The sequence below is a fragment of the Gigantopelta aegis genome, chromosome 7 (assembly GCF_016097555.1).
Source record: "Gigantopelta aegis isolate Gae_Host chromosome 7, Gae_host_genome, whole genome shotgun sequence".
Lineage (NCBI taxonomy): Eukaryota > Metazoa > Mollusca > Gastropoda > Neomphalida > Peltospiridae > Gigantopelta > Gigantopelta aegis.
The window spans coordinates 12697919-12715263 of NC_054705.1; the positions used below are offsets into that span (position 1 = coordinate 12697919).

Genomic DNA, 17345 nt, shown 5'->3' on the forward strand with positions numbered 1-17345 from the left:
GGAATTGACAGTGACGTCACAGCAACCGCGTAACAGACTTGCAATCCATTGTTGTTTTGATGTCTTGCGCAAGTGCGGATAACTACACTTCCGCCTTATACCAGTATAGCTAATGTATGTGTGAACGCTCGTCATTAACAAACAAGAGTGTTCTAGCTAAAGCAGTATAGTTAAACCAGTTTAACTTGTATAGATGTGAACACAGATATTGAAATACTATGGTCTCACTACACAAATTTCATCTGTCATTAAAACCCATGTTAAACTGTCCATCTTCAAATGAAGATTGCAATAGAACGGGTTCTCGTTGGCACTAACAACATACACCAATAGTCCATTGCGAACACACATTATGTATGCATTTATTTTCACTCCAAAATTGAGAACATTTCCGTCTCAGTTTTTTGCAATGAACAATATTACAAAATAGCATGGGCAAAATACAGCCAGAAGGCTTACCATATTGTTTTAATTTTTCACCATTTCCAAGAAGCGAATATGTGAACCGTAACTTGTGTCACAATAAGGAACTATAGTGGACTGCAATCAATGAACTCTCACCAGGAAGTGATCTGTGTAGTGAGACCTTAACAGATTTGGTCAAACATGGTTTCAAGTACACTTGATAATTTGGGTCATTTACACCATGAAAAGTCATACTAGACCAGTGTAACTTATGAACTCTAAAGAATGCACCAAAATACCATACTATCCAATAAAACTTCATGTCACATTATCACTCCTTGGTCATCCACACAATAGATGGCCATCAAACAAGCAACACTACATGGTAATGCATGACCTGTTTTGGTAGTTGTGATATAAGGAACAAACAAAAAAGCTAATTATCTAGTTAGTTCATTAAAAATATTAGTTTTGATCAACAATGGGCAACAATTATTTCACAATGAAGTGTGGAAATCCTGGTTGTTGGTTTTTTTTCTGTATATTTCAGCATGAAGATCCATACATTATGTATGGCAGATACAAATTCTACTTTTATAGTAGAATACTATGTTTTATATTCAAGATACTATTACATTCGAAAACATTCATTATGCACAGAATCAGAGAAATTAGGGTGAATTTGGATATTGATCTTGTGACCTTAAATTTTGACTTTTTACAATGAGAAACTCAATGTTAGAAACTCAGATCAATGTATATATTACATGTAAGAACACTAGCATATACATTTTGACCCCCACCCCCTAAAAAAAAAAAAAAAATACACATCGATAAAATTACCTTTTTATAAGGATGCTACACTAGTACATTTTCATTTTGGCTTGCTAAACTTATATTTTTGGGGATAAACACCAATTTTATGTTTTACATTGTGGTCTCACTAAAAAACATGTCATCTGCTATTGAAAGCCATGTTAAATTGCCCAACTTCAAATGAAGATTGCCAGTAGAACGGGTTCTCGTTGGCACTAACAACATACACCATTGCGAACATGCATTATATAAACATATATGTTCACTCCAAAATTTAGAACAATTCCCTCTGGGGTTTTTTCTTCTATATTACCGCATCTGGCTGTGGTACTGGTCCGAACAGGCAGTTCATTAACCAATCCACTATGGCTGTCTCTTGCGCTATACACCCATGTCCGAAAAGGTCGATATTGAATTGTTGATAATTTTATCATGTTGAAGAAACATGCTTAAAAGTCATTAATATATATATTTTAACTGTAGATAGATCTATTCTGGCCTCGGAGATAAAATATTACCATACGTTTTGGATTACAGAAAAAAATGCCACCCTCACATAACATAACAGATTTTGTACAGTTTAATTTATGTTTTCCTTCGTTTGCTAAACAGGTTCTAATAAATAATTTAGCAAAAATATATCGTCAGCCTCTTATCAAGTTCCCAAAATAATTTTTACAGCTATTTCACATTTGAGATAGCCTCATCTACAACCAAATCAGTATTTAGTCGTATTTTCGTTTCTTCTTTTTTTTGTTTTCTTTTTTTGGGGTTAAAACTCTAGTATATATCTGATGATTTGTCTTGAAAATTAGATGGTTTATGTAGCCAACAATACTTACCATACAATATTTAAAAAACAAAAAGATATATAGGATATTAAACGAGCTTCCACTTCGTATCATGTGCATGTCAGGAGTGAAATAATTTTTTTACGAGGGAGATAAACATGATACCAAATGGTAGCGAGTTTCATATGATATATATTAGCCATAATCGATCTTAATTTATATCGCTCAACTCGTTTGGATGGTGTTCCTGTAAGGTTGTAGTGCACCAGTCGATGACGTCACGTTCTAGTGGGACGTATCACTTTAATATGTACAAAGGTATAACCATATGGGTAATAAATATATAGTATATTAATTTAGTAAATGTTTGTAACTGGCATAGTCACACAACTGAGCTATTAAAGTGTGAACATTTCTATTGCTATATGATACAATATGTGAAGAACATCCTGATGAAAAGTCTGAAACAGATGTCGCAATTGTTGGGACAGTGATGTTCAATCCAGATTGGAGAATTGACAGACATGTTAGAGATGCTGCTGTACTAGCTGAAGACAACCAGCAGACAAACTAGAAGACATCACAGAGTTGGTTCTTGGTGACGATCATGGTACATAATCTGGAAATTAACAACAACAAAAAAAAAATTAAAATTAAAATTAAAATTAAAATTAAAATTAAAATAATAATAAACTCACTGTTTTTGTTGTTAAATTGAAACATACATCACAGCTTGTACTCAAAAATATTTATTGTCCCCGGAATATAGAATGGCAATGTCAGGGTTAGGGTGCCCTGAGCTCACTTTCTCGCAATAGTTTTGTATTTTACATATGGTATACATATGTTATGCACATACATATAAATGGCAAAATATATACACACAAATAGATTTAGTCAACTGACCTTATGCATATTTTTGTTGTTGTTGTTGATGTTGATGTTGTGTTTGTTTTGTTTTGTTTTTTGTTGCTGATATTCATTATTATTATTATTATTATTATTATTATCTGAGGCCAAAAAGAAAAGGAAAAGGAAAGGAAAAGATGATATGTACGGAATTAACATTGATAAAACAAAGTGTTATGAAAAGGTATGTGAAAGTGTAGAAAGTGTGAAGAAGGTATTTTAGAAAACAAAAATCTCAATGTTTGATATATTTAATAAACGTTTATGACATTTGAAGTTTATAACTGGTTTTTTCTTCTTCTGATAAACTATATTTTCTCATCCGATTCCCGTTGTTTGCGCATAGTCATGTTTTCATTATATAAATGACGGTAAGCAGTCCTTACAGTTTGGCGTTTATTTGTTATTGTTACTAATTATTGGTTAATAGTTAAACATGTTGGCAAGATAAATTCGTCTTAGAAGCATCACGAGAATTTTATGGATTTTTATATACAAATCTGTAAACCATCGTGATGCTTCTACAACTTACAATGTCATTCATTCAATAATATTTGTCACATTCATCGTGTTAGTGTTTGGTCCAAATAGTGAGGAAACCGGTTGCAACCGAATATAGGCTACCCATATCAAATAGGGACAAGGAAACTACTTTGCCACACAACACATTTGCATTTGGTATTGCTGTTAACAATACCTGACTGGACGGGTACCATTGTTTCCAATCGTGATACCAGTTTAATGATTATTTCTTAATTTGTTTTAATCTCTTATGGTGAACATATCTAACGCTAGCATGTCGTAATAACACTATAAACAGTGTATGTGCTGATTATAAACAATGTGATCTTACATGGCAATAAACTGCAACATGATGGATGTATTTGACAGCATGCAGGAAACTGTACCTGAAAAACACATTAGAAAATGTGAATTTGATGATAAAAAAGAAAGAGAAAAAAGCAGCATTAAACAAAGGGAAAAAACCAACAACAGTATAGCGGCCAGTAGTTCAAATGAATTACACAGGAGGCAACTTTAAAAAAAGAAGAACAAGAAGAAGAAATAAACAAATGAAGAAAGCAACCCCCCCCCCCTCAAAAGAAAGAAAGAAAAAAGAAAGAAAAAATCCCCAACCCAACAACAACCCAAGAAAAAACTAATTAGTAGACAACAGCAATCAGCTATGCTCGAAACTCATCAGACCATCAGAAAAGTATGATTGCTCCCCTCCCCCCCCTCCCCCTCCCGAAAAAAAAATCTGGGTCACTATATATTTTTTTTTGGGGGGGGGGGGGGGGGGTGCGGCAAAACGCAATGAAGACGCCCAGCGATAACACTGGGCTAAATTCAACACTGGACCGAGCAGAAAGACGTCCGTTAGACTGGTTTATGTGCTGCACGTTGCCACCTCGGGAACCAACAAAATATTCCGTGAAAGTTAGCTGGCTGAAATTGGAGCCGGTTTAAAAGGAACGCAGGTCCATGTAAACCAAAGATATCAGTTCCTAAGAATAGTAGTCCAATCGGACATCCATTTCTTAGGAACCATAGCCCTACCCCGACTTTCAAACCTGGTTTATTTTTAAGTAGTTTGTTTTCTAGGGCTTGTATTCCTACCTGACTTATATTCATTTCTCAAGAGCGACATAAATACTAGTCCGTCAAATGAATATAGATGTCTGTTTGTCATACTCTGCAAATTGCATGAACTTCTAGCAAGACACGAGAAAAAAGTGAGTTTTTGGCAGCCTTTCCTCGTAGTGTGATAGATAAGTGTACGATTCTCTAACGAATAGTGTGGTTTCAGATCTCAATGTTACATAAAAAAGAAGTTTGATTATGAACTTAATTAATTTTAGTATGTCATAGACTACTGGGTCAGACACGTGAGGGTTTGGGTTGTTGTTGTTTTGTTTGTTTGTTTGTTTGTTTCTTGTTTGTTTTTGTGGGGTTTGTTTTTTGTTTGTTTTTTGGGAGGGTGGGTGGGTGGGTGGGGGGGGGGGTTGTAATCTTACAGTTTTTGTTATCATATTGAAGTGGAAAGAATATGCTGCTGTTTTCAAAAGTATATAATACAAACACAGTTATAAAGCATTCTATATATTCATGTGTTCTACATGAAGAAACGTAAGACACACATGGAGCCCAAAATTGTGAAAAAATATATAGAAAATTGGTAAATAAATAAAAACAAAAACCCATACCATTATGCAAAGAGCACAAGACAATTTCTAAATACACTAACATAATGTTTAATAATATGATTTATAAGTTTATATTTTGACTGCAAGTCACAATCCGATTAACTTCTGATTGTGTTAATCTTTGTCCGATCGGACTTACATTCCTCGGAATCCTAGTTTGTGGAACTTATATTCCTAGTCCACAGGACTTTCAATCCTAGTATTCCCAACGGCCAGGACTTTTAATCCTAGTATTCCTAGTCCAGTGGAATTTTATTCCCAATGTTTTGCTTATTACATATGAAATACAACTTTGAAAACTGTACTTAGTTCTAGTACTTAGTACTAATATATTATACTACCGTGACCAGTTACTATAATATAATAAAATTAACAGGAGTAATAAACATGAAAAATTTGCTTTTTATAGACGAACAATGGTGAAGACCCAGAAATTATCTCCCCCTTAGAGGTCGCGTCGTTACTATACACCCTATAGTCTCGCTTTAAACAGCTGTTCGGTAGTGGGATTTGAAGCCACTGGTCGGATAAAATTACATTATTCACCACTGTAACAACAGGAAAAGTGGTCAAATGTTTTCAGACGATGAGGCATTGCACAAAGAATGTCTGGACTGCATAACGGATCTATTATATGACAAAATACAACAGTGAATCCCTCGAAAACGAGACGTGTATATGTCACTGCCAAAAAGCATATCCATTCTTGGTGTGTGGATTTAAAAAATATATATATATATTTATATATTATTTGAATAAAATTTAGTTGAAATATTATATTTTCTTCCTTTCATGTATGCTATGTGAGCATTTATTTATTTGTGTTTAAATTCACTACGTTTTGATGAGGGGGGGGGGGGGGGGTTTGGTAGGTTGGTCCTACCCCATCCAATGCATTGACATGTTTGTTGTCGATTATTTATTTAGTAATTAATTAATTTATTTTTAATCTATAACTTCACAAAACTAAAAGAAAAGATATTTTAGAAACAACACTTTTTAAAAATTATGTACATGGCCAGTGGTGTGTATTTGAAAGTGGGGTTGGGCTGGAGGTACTATGGTAGTGTGCTGTCAGTTAAAAGGTTGTGGTGTCTGAGAGAGAGAGAGAGAGAGAGAGAGAGAGAGAGAGAGAGAGAGAGAGAGAGAGAGAGAGAGAGAGACAGACCTTATTAAGGCGTAAAAAAAATGTTGCTTGAAACCGACCCTACCTAAAAAAAAGGGCTTACCCTAATTATTTTCCTCTTTTTTGTTTTAAGTTAAAAGAGTACAAATGTAGTTTTTTTTTTAAACTTCAGACTGGCCCTACCTAATAGTTTTAGTCATGTTTCCAGAATTGTTTTTAGGCACAAGGCAGAATAAAATTTTCTTTTCTTCATTTGTTAAACCCTATATTTCATTATTCCTTTGTTAATCTGCCTATAGGCGGCCTACTAATTTGTGTATCTATTTTGTAAGATGTAATATATATCTAGGATGCATTTTCTTTTATACTAAGCTTATACTAAAATTACTGACAAAAACACTACCAAAGTATGCTGTGATAGTGGTGTAAACAAATAAATCCAATGAAAGTGAAAATGCTGAAATTAAAGTAATTGGTAGGAGTAGCCTGTGTTGGCCAGTATCTATGCCAAGTGTCAAAATGACCATGGGTCAAAATTATGAAGGTTGTTTTTCTGAAACACAGATGTTTAACACCAAATTTAAAATAAGCTGAGATGTTGTAGTAAAAATAAAAATATTCATTTTCTTTTCAATATCGGTTATTCTAGACACTGCAGAGCTTGTTTTGCAATGTGAGATTTGAATGAATACTTGAGCCATAATAGAACGAACTGTTTGGTTTTTGCTACTGACTCAAAAACAAACTGACCATAACAAAATACTTTCCAAATTATAATCTAGCAGTTATTTACATAAATATCCTGAAACTGGAAATTTTAATATTTGTTCAGTTTATTTATTACCTTTTAAAATAAATGTTTTGTGTGTGTTTTTTGGAAGGGGGGGGGGGGGGGGGGGTGTCTCTTGTCTTTTCTTTTTTGCCTAACTAGACTATTTTGGACAAATGTAGCAAAAACCCAACATTTTATTCTGCAGTGACTGTTAAGCCGTATAACAGTTACAATACTTTTTTTTTTTTTTTTTTGGGGGGGGGGGGGGGGGGGGGGGGAATATGTTGACATTATGATAAATTCTAGCACGGTATTGATAAAACCCACACTGTTGGACTGAAAATGTAAATACCTGATAGTTATTGTTTATCTACTTATCAAATACATGTACATGCTAAGCAAGTAATTGTGATCATATATTGAACATGAAACAAGCCATGTGTGAATACTACATGTAATGCATCTCTTGAAATTAATGTTAAGTGCGTCATAATTATTTCTTGTTGCATCTGGTTTTAGAAATCCACTTTTGTAAAATACCAGTATTTTGTTTCTTTAATTTATAATTTATTACTCTTGCATCCTTTGGAGAGAGAGAAAAAAATATAATGTCTAAAGCAGTTTCCAGTTGCTGTTAGTTTCATTATCAGTGGAAATCATGGAAAGTCATTAATGTTTTTGGTAAATAAGTGCATGAACCATGATTAAGATAATTTACACATGATACTTTTCTTAATACAAGTACTGAAAAGTAGAATATTTAGATACCGGTGTGTCAAATACATTTATGTTAAAACAGGCTCAGTGAAATCAGAATTCCTATCAGATTATGTTATTTTGTACACACAAATTAAATTATTTACATTAACAAATTATAAATATTCCAAAACAATACCACTATCATTTCTAATTTCAAAATTTTTTTCATGAAAAAGCATTGTTATATTTCTACTTACATGTGAAACAGAAAAAGAAAATTAAGAACAAAAAACAGTATATTTAATATTTTAAATTTCCTATTATTTGTTATCATTTGAAAATTTAATATTTATTTCTGTAATTATGTTTATATATTTTTTTTTATTACACTCACACACACACACACACACACAATTTATAATTTATATTTATAATATATATATATATATATATATATATATATATATATATACACACACACACAGTAGAATCTCATTGGCTCGAACACCCAACAGTCGAACCTACCGGTATTCTCGAACCAAGAACAAGTGTTCCGATTTTTCTCTCTATTAAACCCTTTATTTTGGTGCTGATTGGTCGAATACCCCTGGGATCGAACAGAAGCTTTCTGTTAGATGTGTTAAACATATTTAGCTCTAACGGCTACTTCTATCCAAAGAAATATAAAACAATAATTTACATATAATGTTTTCGTCAACCCTTTCACGCTTATCGTGTTGTTAATTTAGCACCTGTCGGTAATTATATTTCAGGTACAGACAATTGTAATGCGTTAATCGTTAGATGAATGAACCTTACAAGTAACAACAATTAACTCATGAGTCAATCGGATCATCTCGCCCAGCCGATTATAGGGAAACATGCGAGGTTGTCCGATTGATTTCTGTGTTACAGAAGTACCCGACAACAGCGGAATGCATGGTTCGAACTACCCGATGGGTCGAACAGACTTTGATGCACCGACAGTGTTCGAGCCAATGAGATTCTACTGTATTTATTTATTTATTTATTTATTTATTTGTGTTACCATAACTTTAATTGGGTTGGGTTTTGGTTGGGTTTTTCTACATTTTTATTTCATTGAAATAGTTTATTAAAAAAATAATTATGTTGACAAATTTGGTTGAATTTACACTACTCTGCAAACGAATAATTTGTGGTCTTAAACACGTATATCTTCATATTAAATATAACAAACATTGAATAGAACCCGGAAGTAAACAGCGAAGAATGGAACGTGGCGTTTTACAAATTAAAAGTTTATTAAATGTTGTTACCGTTTTTTTTTTTATTGCAAACACTCAAGTATTATCAGTCAAATGTGTACGTATTTAATTGTTTTGGCATGGTGAATATATGATAGAAAGTTGTAAGAACGGTAGGGAGTAGCCTATGTCGTTGGGAAAACCCACGATACGACTGAACCTTTTTTTTTTTTAAAACACCCAACTGTGGAATTTCGAAGATTTTTATTATTTACTTCAATTTTTAGCCGTTCTACGCTTCAGTCACATACATGCTCACAATTAGGTAGGGAATAATAGAGTGGATATACCGATCGGTGCGTTACGACAATACAAATTTAGAAACCGGAATGTTGTATAATACACGAGTGCCACCTGTCGGAAAGTTTCTGATTATTTCCCGTTACAAGTTGCATCAAAACACTTGAAATTAATTATCACAGACTGCGTTATGGCAGTCAACCACCATAATCATAAGAGACGAGTGGGGTGTGTGGGTGGTGGACGGGTCTCTGCCTTTTTATACCTGGCCTCTGGGAATGCCCTAAGCGTACGAGACGGGGTGGAGTGTTGGTCAGGGGGTCACGTTCAGGCAAACTGAGCTGGATTGAAAACCTCACCATGTATTTCCATCATTCTACTCACAATATTAGTTGTAATTTATGTAAAAATTAAGACTGGTTTGTTTGGGATCCTTTTCAGCTTCTTGGTAGAAATGCAAATATGTGTTGTGCTCCTGATTCGAAGATTTTAGTTTTATTCGGGCAACCCAATCAGCCAAAAAGGGCTCCTAGTGTGACCAAAACTATCAGGTGTAAAAGTGTCATTATCAAAATTACCTCTGTAAATTGAGTGTGCATTTGCCTTTTTACACAGTCTTCTCCTTTTATCTCTTATTCGTTCCTTGTTGAGATAATCAAGTTTCTTGTTGGGATCGCTGCGAATTCTTGCTCGGTATGCAGCTATTCTTTCAGCTAAAAGGGCTCCTGCATGCCTAGTGTGACCAAAACTATCAGGTGTAAAAGTGTCATTATCAAAATTACCTCTGTAAATTGAGTGTGCATATTATTGAGAATATGAACATTTTTCAGGGGTTACTGTTTTGTTTAGTCAGTGTAATTACCTACTGAGCTGTTGTAACGCAATTTTAGTCATTGGTATTTCTATTAACTGATAAACCTTTATGAAAACCATACAACAGAATGTTTATCGATGATATGGTGTGTTCGGACTAAAAAAAAAAACCCCACAGAGCCAAGAGTCCGACATGTCATATATTAAACCAAATTAGTTTGCAGAATGGACAAAGCAGACACTCGGCCAGTCAATTATGCAGGGTGTTGGGACCTAAACTGTGGCAAGTGGAAAAGTTTTGAAGAGGGCGTGTTTTGACAACCCCACTTCATCCCCTCTGCAAACGCATCTTCAACATTATTGTCAAAAAGGCACAAACGCCAGAGAAGTACAAACTCAGCAATATAAATCTTATATAAAAGAACAAGATAATTTGTCTAACGCAAATATCACATTTTGAAAATCAGGGTTCGTACACGTTTTTTCAAGTTGATTTCCCATAAGTTTTCCATTACCCAACAACACAATTCCATGACCACATGATTATCGTTTAAATTTTAGTGATGAACTTGTGCATCATGTACATGCGGATATTTTATTGAAAGAGTAATATCACTGCTAAAATCAGTTTAGGCCAGACATACAGCATCAATGCTTATATATACAGTCCGACCTCGTTACAACGACCGTCGTTACGGGTGTTACATTTTGAGGGGGGTAAATGTTTTAAAGTGAAGTTGCAGAGAATATTATTTGTATCACTCTCCACATTACTTGAGTTGTATACAGTTAACTTGTTTCTCTCCCAACTTCCATAAAATATTTATGATTTAAAATTCTATGTACTAATTAAAAGACCTACTAACTTCCCTTACGGGTGTTACACGAAATAGACAAATCTTTTTTCAAGAAGTACATTTTATCAAAATCCTGTGAAGTGTATGAGTAATTTTAATAAAACTTGTATCATATGGGTAGGTGAACTTAGGTAATTAATGGAATAGACCCTGGTTTCATTGCTTGTTAGATATTAAATCAATTATGCACAGTGATAACTGTTACAAGTGTTACGTTACGGGTGTTACATTTTTGTCCGCCATATTAAAAGCAACATGTCATCTATTTCAGCTGTCATATTTCGAATATTGTATCCGTGTGAAGTTTAAACCTAATAAAAAATAAAAAAAAGTTTTATTCAATCAAATAAAAATAAAAAAATAAAATAATGTATAGACTTTATTGAAACATATTTATATAGATACATAAACAAAACAACGATGATAGGTTTAATATAATCACCAACAAAAATGACTTTTTTTATACTGAGAGTAGAGGACATTATTTTGTTCACCATGGAATTTATGAGCTTTCTGAAGTATAGCCTTAGACGTTTGTCGGCAAACAATGGTTGACTTATCTATGACCTTATAAGAGTGAATGCTCTGTATCTTGGGGGTGGCATTGATTGACTTCCACAAGTCTCGTACTGGGGATCTTTTGAAACATCGATCCATGTCATTTTGTGTTACTTCCTCAACTTCAATATTGATATTGCACATTTCTGCAGCCTTAACAAATGAACTTGCATCCTGTACAATCACTTTGCGGGTTCGAACACAGCATTCAACAGTACGCTTAACAATACCACCAATCCCATCAACGGGACCTTTGCCATGGAAAGAAGCATACAAATTCCATTCCACTGTGATGCCGAGTGTTGCCTTAATTGTCGTCAGAAATCTAAATATGAATTTGTTTTTGAACTGTGATGCTGCTCCATCACTAAATATTTGGAGGGTCGTTACATCAGGGTTTGCTTTCAAAACTTTGTGAATGAGAAGTGTAATATATGGAACAACAGTTTCTTTAAAATGTGTGAGATTATCGCTGGCAAACACACACAATTTCATACCACCAACAGTCCACACAGCGGATGTGAATAATAAAACTTGTCTCTGATACCAGTGAGCAGACTGGATTTTGTCAGCATACACACAGGTATAATACTCTGAGAAATCAACTTGATGTACTGCATGTGATGGATCAGTTACATGTTTTACTTCCTCAAAGAATGACGCCTGTTCCCTCTTTACATGGGAATGAATGAGAAAGTTTGGTAACTTTGACTTCAACAATAACATAACTTCATCTACAGTACCCTGCTGAAGTTGTTTCTCAAACTGTGCATCAACCGTGCCCACCTGATACCATGAAACTTCATGATCTCGGGTTATTCTGGTGACCTTCGATTCAAATGCCTCAATAAATAGTTTCCCATCACATCATGTTTCACAGTCATTATTCATGCATGTCTTTGATGTTGCATCACAAACACATCGAGCAATGAAATCCTGTGAATATGGATGAAACACATATGAGGCCTTCTTGGACAGACAATAAAGAATCATAATGATATTCTCGTGATATAAACAAAGGCACTGGTTTTTTGGCATGTCGGCTGCTGGAAGCACGTGAATAGGACGGAGTTCAGAATATTTTGTACGCCCTATAATGACTGCAGGGTTATCTTCTTTGAAACATGAATACGCTTCGCCGATTGACATTGTCAGGTGACGTTTCTGAATTATTTTATTTTTATTTTTATTTATCAATGATAACATCCCTTTTACCCGGGGCTTGTCGTGAGATATGATCTCTCTCGAAAAATCTGCAGACAAGACTGATGGTTTCATCTGGCAATTTTGAACACCTGTAGCTGGATGTAGGTTTCGGAATCAAAGTTTCAATTGTAGCCAACTGGCCGACAACACTTTTACGACTCCTTGGATTTTTTGGAAGAATGGCTTTAACTCGTATAATTGCTTTTCCAAGTGCTTGTGCAGATTTGTATACTGGCACCTCATTCTGTTCCTTTATCAAATTATTCAGTCTGTCTTTCTGACGTTGCCTGCAGAGCTTCACACGTTGTCTAATTTGCTGTCGTCGCATTTCAGTTTCTTTATCAGATGCATTTTCCTTTTTACACAGTCTTCTCCTTTTATCTCTTATTCGTTCCTTGTTGAGATAATCAAGTTTCTTGTTGGGATCGCTGCGAATTCTTGCTCGGTGTGCAGCTATTCTTTCAGCTAATGTCTTTGGTGGCATGGCTGAGAAAAGGCAAAGTAGACTTTAATACTTGATACAACTTCAAATGTTTTTTTTAGTTGTAGATAAGTTTGTTTTAACTACACCACTAGAGCATATTGATGTATTAATCATCGGCTAATGGATGTCAAACATTGTTTTTTTTTGACACATTGTCAGAGGAAACCTGCTACATTTTTCCATTAGAAGCAAGGGATCTTTTATATATACTTTCCCATAGACAGGACATACCATGGCCGTTGATATACCAGTCGTGGAGCAATAGTTGGAACGAGGAAAAAGCCCAATGGTAGACATCCACGGAGGAGTTTCGATCCTGCGACCGTGGCACCTGAAGCGGGCGCTGAACTGACTGAGCTAGATCCCTCTCCCTTAGTACCATAATATAAAAGTAAAATTTAAAATATTTTAAAAAGGAAATGTTAGGATTAATTTATAATGTATTGTGTTCTCCACTGATTGTCGTCTTCCCCATTCAGAAAGGAAATGTTAGGTTTAATTTATAATGTACTGTGTTCTCCACTGATTGTCGTCTTCCCCATTCAGAAAGGAAATGTTAGGTTTAATTTATAATGTACTGTGTTCTCCACTGATTGTCGTCTTCCCCATTCAGAAAGGAAATGTTAGGTTTAATTTATAATGTACTGTGTTCTCGACTGATTGTCGTCTTCCCCATTCAGAAAGGAAATGTTAGGTTTAATTTATAATGTATTGTGTTCTCCACTGATTGTCGTCTTCCCCATTCAGAAAGGAAATGTTAGGTTTAATTTATAATGTACTGTGTTCTCCACTGATTGTCGTCTACCCCATTCAGAAAGGAAAATTGAAAATCAATCATTATTGTTAAATATTCAAGAAGTATGATGGGTAGAAAATCTTATGTAACATTAAAAAAAAAATGTCTTAAAACTGCTTATTATTATTATTGTTGTTGTTATTATTATTATTAGATAGGTGAATTATGTAACATTTAAAAATGTTTTATTATTATTATTGTTGTTGTTGTTATTATTATTATTAGATAGGTGAATTATGTAATTATTATTATTAGATAGGTGAATTATGTAACATTTAAAAATGTTTTCTTAAAACTGCTTATTATTATTAGTATTATTATTATACAAAATAGGTACTTACTTTGAATACACGTAGCTTGTCACCAGAAGAATGGTGCTTTCTGTATGCTAGTCCGTGTAATAGTGGATAGACTGCCTTGGTCTTTTGAGACCGTTATAGCAGGTTCAACCATTAATTTTGGGCAAACAATAGTGGTCGCTGGACACACTGAATAGTTGGCTGTTATATGCAGGTATAATAAAGAAGAAAGTGCACTGGGTTATGGTTACCAATATGGGCAGGTGACCATTATATACAGGTGGCCGTTAGACCAGTCTCGACTGTGTATATATATGTGTGTGTGTGTGTGTGTGTGTGTGTGTGTGTGTGTGTGTGTGTGCGTGCGTGTGTGTATGTGTGTGTGTGTTCATATAAGTATTCTTAAAACCCACAGAACTAGTATACTATATCTATCTTTCTTGTTATAATTTGTGTTAATTTTACAGACTATATTTATTTTAAGTCTGCATACAATTATCTCCAGCAAATGTTGTCTACTTATTTATAGGCCTTCCCACGGAGAACGCCTATAAACGCCTTTTTCCATAGACCTACTATGTAATTTACTACACGTTATTTACTTTTGAGCAGACTGTTTTCTAAATTGCACAGAAAACCCCCACATGTTCTTGTTATTTGCTTTTTACTTTTCTTCTTCAAACTAAACTGGAATTATTTACCAAAAACATTTTTTTTTTTTTTTTTTTTTTTTTTTTTGTAAGATGGGAAGGACTATGAATAATGGACTATTGTCCATCCCATCATTCTATTAAATTGTTTTTCGTAAATAATTTCAGTTTGATGTAAGAAGAAAAGTGTTTAGGAAATAACTAATAAATACTATGTGTGTACAGTACAAATCAGTCGGCTCATAAATAAATAATGTTTAGTAAATGCCATAGTATGAAAAAAAGGCTTTCTCTGTGAGACGGGGTATAATATATATATATATTGATGAACCAGATGAATCAGATGAATCTAATGCTTATTTGATTACGTTTGGCGCTAGACTATCAAACTGACGTGGTCAGGGCTAGGCTTATGTGTATGACATTGTGTTTATTGTTTTGAATAGTGTGGTGATAGTCCACGGAAGTAGATTTCGTGCAGAAGAGTTCCATTCAACAACTTATTTTCGGTCATCTCCTATACAACGATCGTTTTACCAATTTAAGAATTATACATTTTATTAAAAGTTTATATCCGGGTGTCTTTTTTTTCAGGGTGAAATCAGGGGCGGAAGCAATATTATGATGACTTTTTATTGAAAATCATAGTTTTTCAGTTTGTCCCCGTAAAAGAAGAGTAACAGTAGTCGGATTGACGTCATGTTGCACTCCATACTTAACGAGCTTTCCAAATGTGTTGAGGAAAAGCCCCATGATATGGGGAGGGGGAGGGGGGGGGGGGGGAGGAGGTCAACAACGGCGTTCTCTAGGGACAACCTCATTGTACGAGAGCTAGTAAGAGTGTACTTATAACCAAAGAAAAGGAATAAAAAATACACAGAAAATGCAGTAATGTTGGAATTGTAGACGGTGGAGTGGTCATATCGTTACAAGATATTAACATGGAGTAGGACTGTACTGATAATTATATATTTTGTGCTACATTTTGATTATCGAACAAGGTAAACAAATGGACCTGTCATAAGATGGTTTGCCTATAATCACTTGATGCACAAACACATGCAAAAAGTCAGATTTAATTTTTTACACAGAAATGAAGCTGATCTAGGTGGGGTTTTTCTTTTCTTTTCTGTTTTCTTGGTTTTGTTTCTCTTTACTTGTTGAATGTCTTTCAATGGCATATTTGCATTAAAACAATAAACACCTAAACAAACAAAAACTCAAAGTAATAATAATAATAACAATAAAAAATAATAAAATATAGCCCAAGCTGTAACAGCTGTACACATTAGTCAGACATATTTATACATTATTTAATTACAGTAACAATTACCCGCTCCCCTCTAAATACATACCGACCCACATACACATACACACTCTTACCTAACCAACTTCAAATTTTAGCCAAATCAACCCAGAACCGTCTTTACAAACAACAATAATACTTTAAAAAAAAAAAAAAAAAACCCACCCCACAAATAAAGCATGATAAGGTACATTCAAGAATAAAGCTGACCTCTCACACACCAAATGTAGGCAGAGAGTGTTGTGTATTGAACATGTCATGTGTTTTCAAATAGATGACTGCAGTAGCCACGCATGCAGACTGTATTTTGGTAGTGTTGTTTTATTTTGTCTTTTAAAAAAGTATATATAAAAATATATGTTTCCACTGAAACCACCTTAAAATTTTAGATTGCATAAAAGTATTTAAAATATTCGACGTTTCGTTAGTCTAAAAACCAACATCCTCAGGAGAATAAACAAACAAAGTGCTGGGCATATAACCAGTAAGATATAAAATAAAGAATGTCAGCTTGGAAGTTAAAAACACAAAGCTAGGTAACAAAACAGGAGCTGACCAATAGCATAACAATGAAATTAAAGAACAAAGGGGTATAAAAAGTCTTAGTTGTTAAAGCCAGTAGGGCAGTTGGTTACATTTGAAAATGTTAGCTAACATGGCATTTTTACGTTCAGCAAAGGTGATGGATGTGGCCACTAAAGTTTTAGCCATCCTTTCACTAGTATGAAGAATGTTTGTGTCTTTGGGAAATTGACGGAGGTTTGGTTGTCTGGGATCATAGGTAGTTATCCAAGGTACAATGTTTTTGGTCGACTGGGATTTGTCTGTGTACTGTAATACTTCAGCTCTAGGGCGGTTCTGTGCTTTTTTGAACATAGCCACAACTGTTTTCTTTTTATATCCACAATTTAACAAGTATTCAATGAACTCTAGAAGGTGCTGTCTTTCCCATTCAGGTTTACTGCATATACGGCGAATTCTGATAGCACCACTGTAAGCAATAGAGTTAAACACTGCCGTGGGTGACAGCTGGTAAGGTGTGTGTGGGGGGTGGGGGTGGGGGGGGGGGGGGGGGGAGGTATTTGTGAGAAGCATTTGTTTTTACAATGTAGGTCAGTGTCCAGA

At 34.5% G+C, this 17345-nt stretch overlaps 1 long non-coding RNA gene across 1 annotated transcript; it reads right to left on the minus strand.

Moving 5' to 3' along the window:
- Positions 1-333: 333 nt before the first annotated feature.
- LOC121376898 lies at positions 334-4011 on the minus strand. The gene is made up of 2 exons (XR_005958554.1): positions 3775-4011; positions 334-2631 (listed from the first exon to the last, which is right to left on the minus strand). It is a non-coding gene; the product is annotated as an uncharacterized LOC121376898 (long non-coding RNA).
- Positions 4012-17345: the final 13334 nt, after the last annotated feature.